The sequence below is a fragment of the Tamandua tetradactyla genome, chromosome 3 (assembly GCF_023851605.1).
Source record: "Tamandua tetradactyla isolate mTamTet1 chromosome 3, mTamTet1.pri, whole genome shotgun sequence".
Classification (NCBI taxonomy): domain Eukaryota; kingdom Metazoa; phylum Chordata; class Mammalia; order Pilosa; family Myrmecophagidae; genus Tamandua; species Tamandua tetradactyla.
The window spans coordinates 128,860,348-128,879,530 of NC_135329.1; the positions used below are offsets into that span (position 1 = coordinate 128,860,348).

The 19,183-nt window shown below is 34.6% G+C and overlaps 1 protein-coding gene and 1 pseudogene across 9 annotated transcripts in view; both read right to left on the bottom strand.

The window, feature by feature from the left end:
• Positions 1-19,183, bottom strand: part of CCDC148 (coiled-coil domain containing 148) — a 354,676-nt gene that overhangs the window by 334,719 nt on the left and 774 nt on the right. The gene's annotated exons all lie outside the window — the stretch shown is intronic.
• LOC143678480 (U1 spliceosomal RNA) lies at positions 7,521-7,669 on the bottom strand (annotated as a pseudogene).

The following is a 19,183-nucleotide window of genomic DNA, read 5'->3' on the forward strand; positions in this document are numbered from 1 at the left end:
GCATAGGGCTTGATATTATATATGTAAAAATCAAATTCTGAACAGAGTCAAATTAGAAATAAATAACGTACAGATATGTGGAAAATCAAGTTTTGACATATGCAAATACCCATGATATTAACATCACAATCAAGACAACAAAACCATCCATCACCTTCAAATTTTCTTGTGACCTTTGTAATCATTCCCTCATGTCTGTCTCTGTACCTCCATCCCCAGGAAAATAACTTCGTATTACTAAAGATTGGTTGATAATTTTCTAGACTTTTATATAAATGGAATCATGTAGTATGCGTTTCTTGTGTGTGTGGGGTCTTTCATTTTGTCTAATTTCATGGATTTTTCATCCTTATTATGTCTATTAATATTTCTTTCCTGGTTTTGCTGAGTAGTAGTCCATTGCACATACACACAAACACACACACACACACACACCAATTTGTTTATGTATACATCGGTTGAAGGGCAGTTGGCTTTTTCATATAAACAACACATTTTTAAATAACCTAGGGGTCAAAGTAGAAACCTTGAGGGAGATTAGGAAATATTTTCAGCTAAATAAAAATAAAAGCATAATATATCAAAATTTGTGCAATGCACTTAAAACTTACGGGAAAAATTATAAACTGAACTGTTCTTATTTTTAAAAGATAGGTACAAATCAGCTATATGTTTTCAGTTCATGAAGCTAGAAATCAAAGAAAAGAGCAAACTAAAACCAAAGTAAGGAAAAGGCTTAATAAAAGAGATAAGAGCAGAAATCAATGAAACAGAACAGGCATAGTAAAAAGGCCAGATAGTAAATATCTTAGGCTTTAGGAACCATAGGTTTTGCTACAACTAAAAATCTGTTGTTGTAGTACAAAAGCAGCAGTAGACAATAGTTAAATAAATGGGAATGGCTATGTTACAATAAAATTTTATTTAGAAAAATAGGGAGTGGGCTACAGTTTGAAAACCACTAAAATAGAAAATAAGCAATTAAAAAAATAAATGATACCAAAACGTTTTTTAAAGATCAGCAAAATTCATACACCTCTAGATAGACCAATCAAGAAAAATGGAAAAATATACAAATTATCAATATCAGGAATAAAAGAAGGGCCATTACTTAAGAATATATACACTCTGAAAGGATAATAAGGGAATACATTAAAATATCAACTTTTTGTCAAGAAAGTAAACAACATAGATGGAATGTATAAATTTTTGAATGTCATATATTACCAAAAATGAGTCCAGAAGAATAGAAAATCTGAATAGCTTTATCTCTATTAAATTAACTACATTAATTATTTTAAAATTTTCAAAGAGAAAATGTTAGGCCCAAATGGTTTCACTGGTAAATTTTATTAAACTTTTAAGGAATCAATAACACCAATCCTAAAAAAACTTTCAGAAACTAAAGGAGGACAAAACACTTTCCAAATCTTTTTATAAGGTTAGTATTATCCTAATACCAAAGCCAAAAAAAAAAAAAAAAAAAACCCAAGGAAATAAAGGTAAATGCCAATAATGGCAATTTTCCTCAGGAACAAAAACACAATGCTCCTTAATAATCAGCAAATTTAATCCAACACTACAAGTAAACGGTAATACACTTGACCCGGTGGTGTTTATCTCAGGAATGTCATGTTAGTTTAACATTTGGATATCAATTTATTAATGATATTATTAGAATAAGGAAGAAAAAACATTTTAAAAGGTACAGAAATCATTTGACAAAGTTCAACATCAAATCATGATTAAACTTTCCAACAAACTAAAAACACAAAGGTACTTCTTCAACCTGGCAGAGGACCTTTATGAATAATTTACAGGTAACATCATACTGACTGGTAAAAGATAGAATGCTTTCCACTCATGATCAGAAATGAGGCAGCGATGTCTCCCTTAACAATTCTACCCAACATTGTTTTGGCATATTAGCAAGTAAAATAAGGCAAGAAAAATGAAACAAAAGGCAGAGAAAGAACGAACACTATTTTATACACAGGCAACATAACTGTGCCATAGAAAATATTAAGTAATCTTTTTTAAAAGTTACTAGAACTAATATGTGACTTTAGCAATGTCACAGGATGAAGGGCATTATATAAAAGCCAATTGTATTTCTATGCCGTAGCAATGAACAATTGGAAAATGAAATTTAAAAGTTTCATTTAATCCACCATCAAAATTATGAAATACTTAGGAATTAATTTAACAATATACATTCAAGACTTGTATATTAATAACTGTGCAATATCTCCTAGAGACATTAAAGAAGATCTAAATAAATGGAGGAATATACTATGTTCAAACCTTACCTCCTACTATATGCAAAAATTAAGTTAACAGCTAATAGCTAATTACAGAACTTCTAGAAGAAAACATGGGAGGAAATCTTCATGATTTTTGAGTAGGCAAAGATATCTCGAAAAAATAGCAAAATTATAAGTCATTTTAAAAAAAGACCTTGGACTTCATCAAAATTAAAACTTTTGCTCTTCAAAGACACTATACAGAAACTTAAACTGCAAGTGAAACAGTAGGATAAAATATTTGAGATATATATATATATATATATATATATACCAAAGAACTTCCATTCAGAATATATGAAGAACATATGTCTCAATTTTAAGACAAACAACGGGGAAAAAGGAGGTACTTGTCAACACTTGGTATTGTCAATATTTTTTTAGTTTTTCTGATGCGTGTATAATGTTATCTCATTGTGATTTAAATTTGCCTTTTCCTGTTGACTAGAGAAGTTGAGCATCTTTTCATATGTTTACTGGGTATTTATATATCTTCTTTAGTGAAGAATCTGGACAAATAATTTCCTCCTTTTTCCTTGACATATTGGCTGCTAATATGTCATTCTTACAGGATGGCTGTTCAATAGCTTATTAAGAATAAAATTCAGCACACTTTAAAATAAGGTGTTGACTATATGAAAAACAGACCACAGACTACCTGAAAAGAGAGCTTAAAACAGATTCTGAAGTATTGATATAATGCTGAGGTGGGTGGATTAGTATAGAATCATGTATTTGGACAAGCTAGGAAGGTTTTCAACATCCTTTCTCTGAGTCAACGGAAAAATGGGATTTTCATTTCTGTAGTTTCCAATTTGTTGAATTTAACTACAAAAATCTACATGTATAATACATAAGAAAAAATTAAGAGATCCTCAGAATTAGTTGTATTAAAAACATCTGAACTAAATAGTCATGTAAAATTATGATGATATATATCAGAAAATCTCATTTAAAAGTTGCAAAAATAATCATGGAATGTAGTTGTCTAACATTTTGAGAGGTCTATAGATTTTTTACATGGTCATGCAACAGGTGGATTTTTCTCTGATGTCAGTAATAAAATATGCTGAAAACATGAAATAAATATGTTGAAAACATGAAATAAATATGTCAAAGACATTTTATTAAAAAGCCAAATTCTTTGCTATATGACATCTACAGCTTAGGAATTTTAATTCATATTTTTGTTTATATATTTATTTTTGAGCTTCAAACAAAATATTTATGACCAGAAAAAGCACATGTACTAATTGGTCCTTTATTAATATTGTTTAATATCATGTTTCCTTTTCATCCTAGAAGTGTGTGAGGGAAAAATAAAATACACATTGGTTTATCCACATTCAACAACTATGTGCATTCAGTACATGCAATATTATAATTCTCTATTGCAGAAATTTGGCTCCATATCAAAGAAAATCTTTTCAGTGCTTCATTTCTACTCGAAATATTTGCTATGATCACTTACAGAACACAGTAGGTGTAATGGAACTATTTAATCAAAATGGATATCCATACCCCTCTTTAAAAATAAAATACTTAAATATTGAGGTAGAAAATATACTTTGTACCCAAACTGAAGTCCTGCATTACCTTTGACTGCCTTTTCCTTATTAGAAGGGCTGTTATATTTTAAAAACCTGCTTTGATAAAGAATAGAAACAGAGCCCCATTATCAAAAATAAAGGCTTGTTAAAGGAAATATTGAAAATAAATAATTGGCTTTTGTTCAGTAATGGCTAAATCTGTTTTTGTGGTTGAAAGAACTAAGAACAGATTGCTTTCCTCAGAACGTTAGCAAAGAAACGTTTTCATCAATTAACATTTTTTGCTAAGAACATTTCTTTGCAGAGCAGGTTCTCAAATGGAATATTATATAAATAGGCCTACCCAAAAGACAATTTTTGTGATTTTTCTTTGATATCTTAAAGTATAATAATTATGGCATGCCAGATCAGAACTATGACAGAAAAACATAGAAATTGCATTTCAAACAGAAAATTTGCTTGGGAAAAAAGTTGCCATGGGTAGCTATTCCTGCAAATTAAAGGAACATTATCCCAGTCTTCCTCTTCATCATGGCTTTAAAGGCTTACATCCCAGCAAAACAGTGGGGAACTAGCAGGGTAGGGAATAAAAGTGTTTGCGGCAAAATGTCCTGGACTGTAGAATACAACATTCCATTTGCTCAGGGCTGTTCTACTGCTTCAACTTTATTCTTTCCTCTCCCAGCCTGTGCTGAAGGGACTAGCATTTAAGAAGGGTCTATACAAAGAGTAAAATAATCGCCAACATTTATTGAGCAATTCCTAGGTACAGGGCACAATTCTAAGAGCTTTATCTATTTTTACTCACAATAACGTTTGGGTAACTGCTATACTATCTCCATTTTTTAGATAAGGAAACTGTGATCTAAGACCACACAACTGCAAACTGGCAAATACCAGATGCAAACTTAATCAGTCTGAACTTGGAACTCATAAGCATAGCAGCAGAATTCTTTTGTGGTTATTTCTTTTATTTTTTGTTTTACTTTGTTTTTTCAGTAAGCAAAAGGGAGGATTTTGTTAAGGCAAGGGAGAATAAGGTCCTAGGGAGAGAAATGAAGGCCAGATACAAGTGGGAGTAAAAGGGAGAGGCAGATTTTGGCAAAGAAAAAGAGTAGAAGGAAGGAAGGAAGAAATGTGGTCAAAGACAAGGAAAAAGAAAAAGTGGTGGATCTACTTTGTAAAAAAGTTATAAACATTTTTGATTAAATTCTTTCAAAGGAAAACAAAACCAAGATTTAGAATGAGATCATGCAGTGATTCATTTTATATACAAATTAACCAAGGCCCAGAAAAAATTTTAGTTTGACTGATCCATTTTACAGGTCAATAAACACAGTGCCAGAGAATTCAGTGCTTTGTCCCAGACTTGAAGCAAGTTACATAGGCAAGGCTAGGAACCAGACTTTCTGACTTTGAGCTCAGGGCTCTTCAACACACAGTCTGCCTGGTTTTGGAACACATAAGTGGTAGTCAATGGGTTGCAACATAATTTCAAGAACATAAAAAGTAACTGAACATTAAATACAAAATACTTTAGGCTACCATCTTCTAAAAAGTCAAATAATATTGTACAAAAGCAGTACAGATAAAGAAGTCATTTATAAATGAAAGGAGAAGAATTCTTGGTATAACTGTATAATTATTTTTCTTCTGTTTTGTCCCTATAAAATTTTTAAAATTGGCATTATTTTAGTTTAGAAAAGTTATTCTCTCTCTCTCTCTCTCTCTCTCTCTCATACACACACACACACACACACACACACACAGAGTGACATTTGTAGATGTTATTAATCTCCTCTTTGTGTTAGGAATATTATTAAAGTTTTGTGAAAAAGCCCTAGGCTGAGAGTTATATGACCAGTTTCAATGCTGGCTTTTAATCTCTAAAGTTCTTTCCAGAGCTAAGGTTCTGTAATTTTAGAAAACTGATATTAAATTTAAATATACTAACCAATGATATTATAACAAAGCATCTAATATAAGTCTATGAGTAAATTGTTTCTAGTGGCTTCAAAAAAGGGAGGACTGATTTGTAAAATACTAATAATTAAGTTATCTATTGTATTTTGTTACATTAATTTTTTTAACCTGTTAATGAATAGAAGGAAAGCAAAAAGAAAAAGTTGATGTAACATAGAAATGAGGAGGCTTTATCTGAAATAAACTCTTGAATACCAAACATCCTCATGTTTATATTAAGGTACAGGTACAGTTAGCATACCTATACTAAAAGTTCAGAAGTTTACATAGTTTAAATTTTTAAAGTTTAACAGTTAATAATTAATGTTTATGAGAAATGGAGTACATTAAGCTTCATTTTCATGGATGTGGGACAAAGGCAATGAAAAAATAAGTTCCCAAGGCCAAATAGTAAATCATTGAAGGCCTAGGATTGAAATCAGATTTTCTATTCACCGTAAAATACATTAATTCTGCTTGAATGGATATTTTTCATTTGTTAAATTCTCTACTTTATAACAATTTCTGGGGCTTCCTTTAAATTGTATTTTTGTTATTCACGTCTCATGTCCACATCATTTGGATGTATCAGAAGAATACTACTTTAGACTTCTTTGGCCTTTATCGGGATGGATCACAATACTGATAAGTGTTTCTGATGATGTTAGAGATTGAAATGTGACTTACTGAAGGCAAGTAATCTAAGTAAGCCTCAAGACAAGGAAAACAGTAAAAAAAAAAAAAAGCTAATGCTTGGAATATAATACCTGAGATAGCAGAAGAGGAATAAAATAGTTAAAACAACAAAAACAAACAACCAAACAAAAATAAGGGGAAAAGAATGAACATTATCTATATATTCAAGTAAAACCGAGATCTACAATAATTTTTTATCATACCCTTCTAATACTAGACATTTTTGAGAGCATACTTCCTGTTCTAGTTTGCTAGCTGCCAGAATGCAACACACCAGAGATGGACTGGCTTTTAATAAAAGGGGATTTATTTTGTTGGTTCTTCAGAGGAAAGGCAGCTAACTTTCCACTGAGGTTCTTTCTTACGTGGAAGGCACAAGATGGTCTCTGCTGGTCTTCTCTCCAGGCCCCTGGGTTCCAACAGCTTTTCCCAGGGTGACTTCTTTCTGCATCTCCAAAGGCCTGGGCTGAGCTGCTAGTGCTGAGATGAGGAATGCTGAGCTGCTAGGCTGTGCTACATTGCATTCTCTCATTTAAGCACCAGCCAATTAAGTCAAACATCACTCATTGCAGCAGACACGCCACCTAGCTGACTGCAGATGTAATTGGCAACAGATGAGGTTCACGTACCATTGGCTTATGTCCGCAGCAACAAGACCAGGTATGCTCACCTGGCCAAGTTGACAACTGAATCTAACTAACACAATTCCAAAATTATTTATTTAAAATTCTATAAGTATAATATTGTGTGGCAAAATCTAAACTATAAAACATACTCATATAAAAATTTATAAGGACAAGAAAAAGATAAAGTTAATATTTAAATTTAAAATTGATATTAATAAAACAGTTTTATTTATAATAGAAATTATCAATTTGTATTAATTCTAATAAATTTTAGTGAGAGTTATGTGATCGAAAATATTTCATTGCCTCAAAAGTCTTAGTTAACTACTGCCTCAGAGAAAGAATCTAAATCATATTTTTCCCCCTTTTTTTTTCTTTTTTACCAGGGGAGAGCGCAAATGCAGGCCCCCACTACCACAAATTATGTAGTCGAGTTTCCCACATTTGGGGAAATCGCAGGAGTGCAATGGATAAGCCTCGCCCTGGGAAAACCACCTACATGGTCATGGTATCTCCCCTGCCAAGTAAGTATCTAAATCATATTTTAAGGTCGTTTCTTCCCATGTTTGTTTTAAGGACTATGACACCTAAAATAGAAACCACAAAAGGAAATGCAAATCCAAATTAAAGAAGTGCAAAACTGACTTCATATATTTCTCATATCCACTTGCATTCAAACCTCCCATTCCAGGCCCAGGCAATCACTGATCAATTTTCTATCTCTACATATTTTGTTCTTTTTTGGACATTTTACATAAATGATATGACACAATATTTGGCCTTTGTGTCTGACTTTTTCTTCTCTTAGCATAATGTTTTAGAGTCAGAAAATATCAGTAGTTCATTATTTTATTGCTGAATAATATTTTACTGTACCACATTTTATTTATGTAATCATAAATTGACAGCTATTTTGGATTATATCCTATTTGGGGCTTTTATAAATAATATCACTATTATTCATGTAAAAGCCTTTGTGTGGACATATATTTTTATTTCTCTCGAGTAGATACCTAGAAGAAGAATTGCTGCATCATAAGGTAAGACTGTTTATACTTTTAAGACATTTTCAAACAATTTTCTAAAGTGGGTAAGCCATTTTGCTTTCCAATCAGCAATTTGAAAGTTCTAGTTTCTCCACATTCTTGTCAAGACTTGGCATTGTCAAACTTTTGTATGAAACCCATTCTAGGGGTTTTGTAGTGGTAGTTCTTGCAGTTTAAATTTGTATTTCCCTAATGGTTAATGATGTCGAACATCTTTTCATGTGCTTATTAACCATTTGTATATATTTTTGGTGAAATGTCTATTCAAATATTTTGCCCATTTTTTAATTGAGTTGCTTGCATTCTTAATTTTGATTTTTAGAAGTTCTTTATATATATATTCTAGATACAAGTATCTCATTAGATATGTGAATTCCAAATATTTTTTCTGTCTGTGACTTGTCTTTTTATTTTCTTACTGTGTCGTTTAAAGGACAAAAAAAGTTTTATTTTTTATGAAGTTCAATTTATCAATTTCTACTTCTATGGATCATGATATTGTTGTCATATCTAAGAAATCTTTGCCTAGACCAAGGTCACAGGGATTTTTTTTTTTTTATTAATCAAAAAAAAGAAAAGAAATTAACACAACATTTAGAAATCATTCCATTCTACACATGCACTCAGTAATTCTTAGTATCATCACATAGATGTATGATCATCATTTCTTAGTACATTTGCATCGATTTAGGAAAAGAACTAGCAAAACAGCAGAAAAAGATATAGAATGTTAATATAGAGAAGAGAATTAAAATAATAATACTAATAAAAAAAATATATATATATATAAAAAGGATAAAGAAAAAAACAAAAACAAAAGATACAAACAAACAAACAAACAAAAAACTATAGTTCAGGTGCAGCTTCATTCAGTATTCCAACATAGTTACATTACACTTAGGTATTATTGTGCTGTCCATTTTTGAGTTTTTGTATCTAGTCCTGTTGCACAGTCTGTATCCCTTCAGCTCCAATTACCCATTATCTTACCCTGTTTCTAACTCCTGCTGGTCTCTGTTACCAATGATATATTCCAAGCTGATTCTCGAATGTCGGTTCACATCAGTGGGACCTTACAGTATTTGTCCTTTAGTTTTGGGCTAGACTCACTCAGCATAATATTCTCTAGGTCCATCCATGTTACTACATGCTTCATAAGTTTAGTCTGTCTTAAAGCTGCATAATATTCCATCATAGGTATACACCACAGTTTGTTTAGCCACTCGTCTGTTGATGGACATTTTGGCTGTTTCCATCTCTTTGCAATTGTAGATAATGCAGCTATAAACACTGGTGTGCAAATGTCCGTCTGTGTCTTTGCCCTTAAGTCCTTTGAGTAGATACCTAGCAGTGGTATTGCTGGGTCGTAATCCATTCTGCCATTCTATGTCTTTTGATGGGGAAATTCAGTCCATTAACTTTTAGTGTTATTACTATTTGGATAATATTTTCCTCTACCATTTTGACTTTTGTATTATATATATCATATCTGATTTTCCTTCTTTCTACACTTTACTCCATACCTCTCTCTTCTGTCTTTTCGTATCTGACTCTAGTGCTCCCTTTAGTATTTCTTGCAGAGCTGGTCTCTTGGTCACAAATTCTCTCAGTGACTTTTTGTCTATAAATGTTTTAATTTCTCCCTCATTTCTGAAGGACAATTTTGCTGGATATAGAAGTCTTGGTTGGCAGTTTTTCTCTTTTAGTAATTTAAATATATCATCCCACTGTCTTCTAGCTTCCATGGTTTCTGCTGAGAAATCTACACATAGTCTTATTGGGTTTCCCTTGTATGTGACAGATTGTTTTTCTCTTGCTGCTTTCAAGATCCTCTCTTTCTCTTCGACCTCTGACATTCTAACTAGTAAGTGTCTTGGAGAACGCCTATTTGGGTCTATTCTCTTTGGGGTGCGCTGCACTTCTTGGATCTGTAAATTTAGGTCTTTCATAAGAGTTGGGAAATTTTCAGTGATAATTTCTTCCATTAGTTTTTCTCCTCCTTTTCCCTTCTCTTCTCCTTCTGGGACACCCACAACACGTATATTTGTCCGCTTCATATTGTCATTCAGTTCCCTGATCCCCTGCTCAAGTTTTTCCATTCTTTTCCCTAGTTTCTGTTTCTTTTTGGAATTCAGATGTTCCATCCTCCAGGTCACTAATTGTAGCTTCTGTCTCTTTAGATCTACCATTGTAGGTATCCATTGTTTTTTCCATTTTTTCTTCTTTGTCCTTCACTCCCATAAGTTCTGTGATTTGTTTTTTCAGATTTTCTATTTCTTCTTTTTGTTCAGCCCATGTCTTCTTCATGTCCTCCCTCAATTTATTGATTTGGTTTTTGAAGAGTTTTTCCATTTCTGTTCGTATATTCAGCATTAGTTGTCTCAGCTCCTGTATCTCATTTGAACTATTGGTTTGTTCCTTTGACTGGGCCATAGCTTCAATTTTCCAAGCGTCATCCATTATTTTCTGCTGGTGTCTGGGCATTTGATCAGATTTCCCTGGGTGTGGGACCCGCTGGTTGAAAGGTTTTTCTGTGAAATCTCTGGGCTCTGTTTTTCTTTTCCTGCCCAGTAGGTGGCGCTTGTGGCGCTCATCTGTCTGCGGGGCTCACCAGTAAAAGATGCTGTGGCTCCTTTAACTTGCCAATCCGAATCTCACAGTCGGCCCGGGAAACCCTGCGTGGAGGGGGGGGGGTCGCCGGCCGCCGCGGCTTGGGGGAGTGCCGGTCCAAATTGCCCAGCTGGCCCGAGACGCCAAGCGTGGCAGGAGGGCCCCGCTATCCAATGTTCCCAGTCAGACCAGGGAGCCACGTGCGTGAAGGGGACCCCAGTCGCCAGCTGCCCCGGCCGGGAAAACGCGCGCCCCTCGGGTATCTCACCGCAGCGGATTCTCCCTGCCCGTTCAGCCGTTCCAGAATGGGGTACGCTGTCTTTTTGGTCTCTGTCGTGGCTCCGAGAGCTGTTTCGTATTGTTTCTGTTTCTTTAGTTGCTTTTCTGGAGGAGGAACTAAGACCCGCGCATCTTACTAAGCCGCCATTTTCTCCGGAAGTCGGTCACAGGGATTTTTATCTACATTTTATTCCAGAAGTTTTATAAGTTTAGCTCCTAGACATAGGTTTATGATTCATAGAGTTAATTTTTGTGTATAGTGCAAGGATCTAGATTCATTATTTTGTATACGGATATCTAATTATCTTAGGAACATTTCTTGAAAAGAACTCCTTTCCTCCATTGAATTGCCTTGTTCTCTTTGTTGAAAATCAATTGATCATAAATATAAGGGATAATTTCTGAACTTTCTATTCTATTTCATTGATTTATTTAAATTATTTGGCTATCCTAATGCCAATACTGTATTCATTTAATAATGTAGCTTTTGGTATAGTTTTGAAATTGGATAATGTAATTCCTCCTACTAATTGTTTTGCCTTTTTCAAAATTGTTTTTGGTATTTTAGTTCCTGTGTATTTCCATTTTAGGATTAATATCAATTTCTACAAAAAAAAGCTTTCTGGGATTTAGATAGGGATAGAATCAAATCTGTAGATTATACATCTTATGATTTTTTTTCTAAAATGTATTCCTAGGTATCATATTCTTTTTTGAGGGAGGGGGTGTATATATATATAAACAAACTGTGGTATGTACATGCCTCCAGAAAAATGTTGACTATAAGACAATGGACATTCTTATTTTGTTCTCAATCTTAATCTTAGAGGGAAGGCATTCAGTTTTTTACCACGACACTAGATACAGATTCATAGATGTACTTGATCGCATAAGAAAGTTCCCTCCTATGATGGTTAGGTTCTGGGGTCATCTTGGTGAAGTGATGATGCCCAGTTGTCTGGTCAGCCAAGCACTGGCCTCACTGTTGCTGAAAGGATATTTCATGGCTGGTTGATAAACGAGAAGGCTGGTACATTAAATCATCAGTCAGTTGATTGCATCTGTGGCTGATTACATCTGCGATCAACTAAGGCATGTCTCCCACCAATAATATGATATAATCCAGTCAGTTGAAGACTTTTAAAGAAGAAGAGAGGCTTTTTCACTGCTTCTTCGGCCAGTGAGCCTTTCCTGTGAAGTTCGTCCAGACCCTTCATTGGAGCTGCCAGCTTCACAGCCTGCCCTACAGATTCTAGACCCTTCAATTCCCACGATTACATGAGATACCTTTATAAATCTCATTTAAAAATATCTCCTGTTTCTCCAGAGAACCCTAACTAACACATCTTCTATTCCTAGTTCATTGCTATTTTTTTTATTGTGAACGGATTTGGGATCTTTTCAATTGCTTTTTCTGCATCTATTGTCACCTTCATATTTGCAGGACAGTTTACTGGATGGACAGGTTATTTTGTTTCTGGTCTCCTTTGTTTCTGATGGGATGTCACCTGTTAATTTTATTGTGGTTCACTTGTACATGATGAGTCTTTATTCTCTTACTGCTTAAACCTTTTCCCTTTGTCTTTGGCATTATAATACTCTACTTACAATGTATGCTGTGTGGCTCTCTTTGTATTTATTCTATTTGGGGTTTGCTGAGCTTCTTGGATTTGTAGATTAATGTTTTTCATCAAATTTGGGAAGTTTTAGCCCACTGTTTCTTCAAATGTTGTTCCTATACTGTTATACCCTCCCTTCTTTCTGGGACACCCAACACATGTATATGAATACACTTCATGCTGTCCCACAGTTATCTGAGGCTCTGTTCCCTTTTCTTCAATCTTTTTTTCTGTCCTTCAGATTGGTTAATTTTTGTTGTTCTTTATCGTCAAGTTTGCTAACACATTGTTCTGCCATCACAAATATGCCGTGGATCCCATGTAATGCATTTTCAATTTGGTTATTATAGTTTTCAACTTCAGAATTTCCATTTCATTCTTTTTCATAGTTTCTATTTCTCTATTGAGTCCATCTTTGTTGTCATTTTTTCTTTTGAGTTTTTAAGCATATTCATAATAGCTGTTTTAATTGTCTACTAAATCCAACAACTGAGTCCACTTAGAGTTAGTGTTTTTAGACTGCTTATTTTCCTGAATATGGGTCATACTTACCTGCTTTTTCACGTTTCATAATTTTTTACTGAGAACTGGATATTTTAGATAAAATGTAGTAGCAATCTTGGGTTGAACCTTATTTTCCTACTGAGAGGTTTTTGTTTAATTGTGAGAACTTAAATTTCAGAATCTGTTTCCCCTGTGTTGTGGTACCACTGATGCCTCTGATATGTCTTCTTATTCTTATTTATCAATATATATTTATATTATAAATATGCTTTAATATGTTTTATCATTCCAATGGTTTCACAAAATAATTCTATCCTGAAAAAGTAAAAATATTGTTCACTTTCTCTAAGTTCTGTCCTTCACTCTCTTTCTCTTGTCTGCAATTGCAAAGGAGGAAAACTGATATTTGAGGAATACAGGACTTTAGGGTGGCGGTAGTAGAGGAACCAGACAATGAACTAAATGAAGTAAAGCTCATCAACTTAGGTTGGCAAAATTTGGTACTGGACAATTAATTCATTTTCTATTACTTGATTCTTAGAAATGTTTAGGCTGTCCCTCTTCATAATCCAAGATGATTATAATACATATTTTATTTTGTTGCAAAATATATGCAAAACATTTTAGTTAAGGGTTTTTGTTGCAAGGTACAGACACTTACTAAAGGCAAGCCAGGTTTTTAAAAAAACAATCCAGGTGACTATAAGAAACAGAAGTCCATGGAATAAGAAATGAAGTATATTCTGGCTTCATGGGAAGAACTAGTACACAGAAAACATCAGGAGCAAGGCATTGCTCTCTCTGGCTCACTTGTTCTCTTAATTCCAAATTCCCAGAAGAATGTGACTAGAATAGTTACAGGTCAATAGTCAGCCAGGAGATTAGCTACCTTTCAGTCAAATATCCACAGGGTCTGATGCCAAGACTAGATACATGGTCATGAGGTATGCAGGGCTGCCTCCTTCAGGGACTATGGATATATGTATTAGGAAACGTGCCTGCTACATATACCAGATGTTTTATGCCACTCTGATTTTATGAAGTTGTTAAATTCTCACGATCTTATCATGTTCCAAGTGACAGAGTAGACTGGATGCTCCAGATGGGGAAAAAAAAGTTAGGTAACTTGTTTAACCTGCTTGGCAAAGCTGAATTTAAACTTGCCCCACATACAGAGTTTTGTCACCTAAGCCTTGATAACTTCAAGCCAAAGCACATGCAGCCAATCCCTCTCACACAGGCCCTTCTCTCATATCCTAAGGGGAATGAGTTCTGGGTTTTCTCTCTTTGGAGGCCACTTGCCAAAAAATCTCTCTTCTGCTTTGCTTTCTACCTTCATTCACTTTCCCATACTGAATCTCTACTTTCATCTTTTTCTAATTATCTTCCAATGGTATTGAGTACAATTTCTCATTGTTGGAAGTCAAATTCTTCCAAGGACTATATAAAATTAATGAACATTGACTTTTTCAAATGTTGGAGGCACTTCATTACTTGAAGTCACCATAGGCAGTATAGTCATCACCAGGACAGTCATCTCTCTGTCTTCTGCAAGAGAAAGCATATGTAAAAATATCTACATCATGGGATAAATACTGTCAAGTGCTGCAATACAACAAGGAAAAAATCACCCCTTCCAGAGAGGGATAGGATGAAGCAACTTGCAGAAAAAATTTTAAAGGTAATGGGAAGGATTTGCATGTTCAGAGAATAGGCCTGGGGGTGGGGCACAGCCAATCCTGAAGCCACCTGTGCAGAACTATTATTAAGCCCTAGCATCCCTTCTCAGGCCCAAGCTCATTCCCATGATCTCTTTCCCTCATGTGTCACCTGCCTCTGTTTTACTATTCCTCTTTAAACAATCAAACAAATGTCAAAGTTCATCTATGTTGTTGTATGGATTGGGACTTCATTACTTTTTTTTGGCCAAATAATATTCTATTGTACGTACATACCACAATTTGTTTATCCACTCTTCTGTTGAGGGACACTTGGGTAGTTTCCACTTTGGGCAACTGTGAGTAACGCCACAATGGACACAGGTATGCAAATAACTGCTCAAGTCCCAGCTTTCAATTCTTTTGATTTATACCTAGAATTGGGATGCTAGATCACATAGTAATTCTACACTTAACTTGCTGAGTGTGGTAGTTAGATTCAGTTGTCAACTTGGCCAGGTGAGCGTACCTAGTTCTGTTGCTGCGGACAGGACATGAGCCAATGGTACGTGAACCTCATCTGTTGCTGATTTACATCTGCAGTCGGCTAGGAGGCGTGCCTGCTGCAATGAAGGACGTTTGACTTAATTGGCTGGTGCTTAAATGAGAGACTGCAACATAGCACAGCCCAAGCAGTTTGGCATTCCTCATCTCAGCACTCGCAGCTCAGCCCAGGCCTTTGGACGTGCAGAAAGAAGTCACCCCGGGGAAAGTTGTTGGAACCCAGGGGCCTGGAGAGAAGGCCAGCAGAGACCATCCTGTGCCTTCCACGTAAGAAAGAACCTCAGTGGAAAGTTAGCTGCCTTTCCTCTGAAGAACTAACAAAATAAATCCCTTTATTAAAAGCCAATCCATCTCTGGTGTGTTGCATTCTGGCAGCTAGCAAACTAGAACACTGAGGAACTGTCAAATGGCTGTTTCACAGCAGCTGCAGCATTTTACATTTTAATCAACTATGAATGAGTGTTCCTATTTCTCCACATCCTCTCCAACACTTGCTATTTTCCATTTATTAGTAGTAGCCATTCTTATGGATGTGAAAAAGTATCTCATTTTAGTTTTGATTTGCATTCCCCTAATGGCTGATGACCTTGATCATCTTTTCATGTGCTTTTTAGGCATTTATGTATCTTCTTTAGAGAAATCTCTATGCAAGTCTCCTGTCCATTTTTAAAATTGGGTTGCTTTTTTATGGTTTACTTATAGGATTTAAATATATATATTCTCTTAACTCTTTACTGGATCCATGGTTTCCAAATAAATTCTCCCTTTCTGTAGGTTGTGTTTTTTTTTTTTTATTAGAGAAGTTGTAGGTTTACAGAAAAATCATGCCGGGTTGTCATTTTACTTTTGTGATGAAGTCATGAAGAACCTTGAAGACATCATGTTGAGTGAAATAAGCTAGACACAAAAGGACAAATATTGTATGATCTCACTGATATGAAACAATCAGAATAAGCAAATTCAGAGTAAGAAATTAGAATACAGGCTACCAGGAACTGGAGTGGGGGTATGGAGTGGGGAGTTAATGCTTAAGCAATACAGAGTTTCTGTTTGGAATGATGGAAAAGTTTTGATAATGGATGGTGCTGATGGGTAAATATAATTAACACCACTGAATTAAATATTTGAACGTGGTTCCAAGGGGGAAATTTTAGGTTGTATCAGTGTTACTAGAATTAAAAAAAACAAAACATAGGACTCTACAACACGTACAATGAACCCTAAGGTAAATTATGGACTGTAGTCAATAATAATCATAATTTGTTTCCTCAATTGTAATAAAGATACAACAATAACGCAAAATGTTAATAGTAGGAAAACTGTGTTTGTGAAGGGGTGAGTATATGGGAACTTTATATTTTCTTCATGATTGTCCTATAAACCTACAACTTGTCTAATTAAAAAAATTATCATAATCAGTGTACTTTTTGGAGTTTTTATTTTTACTACTCTCATCTCCACAGACACCCAAGAAAGAGAGGACAGTGTTCCTGCTTCACCTTTAATGGCTGCTTGTGCCATTCATTTAAAGGAATTCACTAAATTTACATAACTTACTAAACATTATGGGCTAGTATGAAAATAAACATTGGAAAATGATAGTTTTCATAATCCTATAAGGGTTCAGGTTGAATTTTAAGATGGTAATTGAAAATTCAGTTACATTTCTGCTATTTACTTTTGTTCTTGAGGACAGAGTATACACCAAACCTCTTCAGTCTTTATAATGTTGCTAGAGCCCCACCCCACAGTCAGCCTGATCTTAGAGGATTCTCTATACACTCCTAATTCCCAGCCACCAGGCCTACCAAGGTGTTGTGGCTATTAGGACAAATGCCTCCTCTTTTTAAGAAGGTCATTTGCATTTTTATAGATATTCAAGATGGGAGACAAGGGTTTCCCACTCTTCACTGGAAGACTGAAATTTGGGCATTGTAACTTGCAAGTAAAAGGCATTTTCGTAGAAGAAAACTTGATTGACAAAATGAGCTAGGATTTCGAGGAGAAAGAGCACACTGTTCAGAATAATTTCAGCTGTATTCAAGTGTGAAAATTACATGGGATGTGGAACAGTAGAAGCCTCATGAAATCCCCTTGTATCCTTCAAGGCAGTCAGAGGTGACAACGTGAAAATTAAGACTGAGGTTTAGGAAAGTTGAAGTTGAGGAACTTCAGGGTGGATGCCTGGAATAATCTCAGTCAAGTATGAGAAGGATCACTGGAAGAAGGCTGAGTGCAGAAGGGACTTGAGAAGAGCAGAAACAGGACAGGTTTGGTAAAAGTATTCCAGATCATGTGCTAGCAAATCACCCTACTTGATTATGGAAGGGATTTGGGGAGTCAGTGAGGACCCAGCCAAGACTAGACAGTCTGAACCTTTAGAAGAACTAAATGATTTTGTAACTTTTTCCAGCAATGCTTGGTAGTACAGGAGCAAGTTGAAAAGAAACCATTCAATGGAATGTAACAATTACAAAAAAAATGTTGAGTGACAACTTAATTTCAGGCAACATTATTCATGGTGGATTTTATTAACATTTTAATCATTTAAAATATGAAGTACACAGTATCAAAATACTCAACAAACCTGTGATCTTAGATAAAGACAAACAGAAAAGATGATGTAAGTAAAAAAATTAATCAACTATTTTCTGCTTGTTAGCCTAAGGGAAGAGAAAAATAAATACCCATTTTCTCTTTGTATTAGACACATTTTCCATTTACTTAGTGTTATTAAAACCCAAATCATTGCTATTCTGTCAGTACATTAAAATGTATCTTATTTATAAAAAACTGCATTTTATTTTTTCTATTCTCTAAACACAGAGAGAGAGAGAGAGAGAGAGAGAGAGAGAGAGAGAGAGAGAGAGAGAGAGAGAGAAAGACAGAAGAAACAAAAGCATGAGTTAATTTCCATGATGGCATGGCATGAGACAATACTTCCTGGCCCCTGCTGATCCCTTCCCAATTCTTGAAAAGGGCGGGAGAACATTCACATGTTCAACTGATTTATTCCTTGGTTCAACCTTGTACAGAATTGCTAAATTCAGATTCAACTACAAATTGTGGAGAGTTGTTTTCCTCAGACAAGGTACTGTATTAACACACTTTATCTTGGATTATATTTTTGTAGTCTTAAATTACAGTAAGATAGAAACAGTAGCAAATAATATCCCCTGGTTCAAAATTCAGGACAGTAGTTAAAATATGTAACTGATGTCTAACTTACACATACATTAATCTTTTTCTCTCAATAAAATGTTTCTTATTTACAAAAGCCTGTCAGTTTTTTACAGAGTGTGGTCCTTCCAACAGGACAGAAACTAACATAAGCATAGTCTTGTTACTAAAGAGATTAATATAAAAATGGCAAAATCACCAAAAGAAGGAACCTAAGAATATCTGTAGCTATATGCTGGAGCAATATATTGCTTAAAAAAGCCTAATAAAGTCATGAAGTCCCATTTTAATAGGTGGTATCTAATTATGAACATTATTTTTAAAAATGATATTGAAAAATTAGCACAGTAACTTTAAATGAAGGAAGTAAAGGACTTGGTATGAAGTCTCAAAATTTCTGATTCAATGCCTCGGGTCATTTAAGAAAAATCAAATTTAGAGATAAACTGAAAAAATCCACAAAACAAAATCCATATAACCATAATCTATTTTTTTTTCTTTTTGTAAAATAGTCAGAAGGCAGGAAGAATTGACTGTGTCATCTGTCTTTTCCCAACCTGTAACCTCTTAGGGGAAAAAACATGCA